Here is a 2,069-nt window from a genome sequence, read left to right on the forward strand (position 1 = left end):
CAAGCGACATTTGCTTTCTTTTCATTTCTCCCCCTTTGTGGAACGGTAAGATAACATCTAACAGTTGCTCAGCATCGTTGTTGTTCAAATGATTATCCAAAAACTGCTCGATGGGTGGGTAATCATATGCTTGTACTCCCAAGGAGTCGAAACGAGCAATACAATTCATCGTCTCGAAGGACATTGTCATGTTCCCTCGAGTAGTCTTTCCCACCAACTTCCACTGTGATGGAGATTCATTCTTGTTCATGAGCTTCAAGGTGGATAACCATTCACATACTTCCGACAAGTATATCCTGGAGGTATTATCTTCACACCAATCAAGGACACTTTCCCATCCTAGACGTTCAAACATCTGCACAATCCCGATCTGACGAAATTCTTCCACGTTCACAACTCGTTCACATATTACCCTTGTTGGAACTGAAGTGTTCACACCGTTCACCATCTTCCATTTCCACAACTTAACCTCTAACTTCCTGTCTTGATAACCCGACAACGGTTTGTTCTTCTCGTCATCCCAAATTCTAGCACTTTGACTATCTCTAAACTTCGCCCACTCCCAATCCTGTCTGTATAACCTTGCATCGTTCTCCTCCACGGAGCTTAGTTGCTCCCACTTCTTCGGTATTAAACCGGAAGAAGAACCAACCCCGGATGATGAAGCTTGGCCTGTAGTCTTTTGTCTCTTTCCTCCCGCCATAACTACAATCACAAACAAGCAAACATCAATATAAATTCAACCTTCATTAAACTCCCAAACTTTGAACATGAGGTGTGATGTTGAAATTTGTAATTAACAAGCGAAAGTAAAATCGCATTTTTAAACTTTCAAAGTCGCAAATTTTATCATGAACTTATTAATTTCCTTGTTAATCTTACAACTTCTTATAATTTCAACAATGTATTCAACATCACTTTCATGTTCAATCATGTACATAACAAGTGTAATTACTTCACTATAGTTAAAACATGCTCGATTTCCATCAACAACAACTAATCTTACTCAAAATCATGCTAGAATAACATACATTGTCTAAACAACCTACTCTTAAACTAAAAAGTTTAAAACTTCGGAGGAAAAACATTACATATATGATAATCAAGCATAAGATTAAAGAGAATCCATACCTTGTGTCGTTAGAACAAGAAAAACTGTGAAAAGATGTAAAGCAAGTAAGTTGATGAACACCCCGTCAAAAACCCTAAATACACGCCCAGAAATCTCACAAAATAGCAAGAATTGAAGGAAACCGTGTTGGGGGTTTTGTTCTTCTTGAAAAATTACTCAAGATGGACTCAAAGATCAGTTGATTTGGTGAGGAATTGAGAGAGTTATGAAAGCTTTAAGGTTTTAGGGTTTTGGAGTAAAGAATGAGGAAGATGAAGTGGATGGAGTAAAAGGATAAGGTGAGAGAGGGTAGGTTACTGTTAAAGGATCTAAAAAGTCAGATAGTGGGGTGTATGGTTCGGTCTTTGGGTTCAATAGGGGTTATAACTAGGTTTAATGGTGAAAAATATGAAGTTGGTTCGAGTTTTTTAAGCTAGGAACGAAGCTGGGCGGATTCACAAACGAAAGCCCGTCGCCGACGGTCATGACCCCGTCGCCGACGGGTTATGGAAAAATGGTGTGGTGCCGACGGGTTAACCGTCTGGATACGGGAAAAAGTGCCTACGGGTCATTTCCGGTGCCCGTCCCGACGGCCTCACTCCCGTCGCTGACGGGTTCTTCAAATATATATATATATATATATATATATTTGAAAATTAGGAGGAAAAATATGATTATTTAATAAAGGGACTATGTACATTAAAAATTCCTAAAAATTATTAAAAATGTTTTTGTGATTTTTTATAAGTTAAAAACAAAACTTAAACATGGCATGGACGTCGTTAACGGCCCTACCACCCTCCAAAAAAATCGTGTATTGTCCTCAATACACATAAACAAGTCTAAGAACATACCTTGTATCTTCATGACCCGTTCGTAATGTCTGGACTTCACACAATCAAGAAGGATTAGTAGGAATTGAAAACGATAATCCTCGAAACACACAAACAATTAAACA

Source organism: Helianthus annuus, chromosome 2, assembly GCF_002127325.2.
Source record: "Helianthus annuus cultivar XRQ/B chromosome 2, HanXRQr2.0-SUNRISE, whole genome shotgun sequence".
Lineage (NCBI taxonomy): Eukaryota > Viridiplantae > Streptophyta > Magnoliopsida > Asterales > Asteraceae > Helianthus > Helianthus annuus.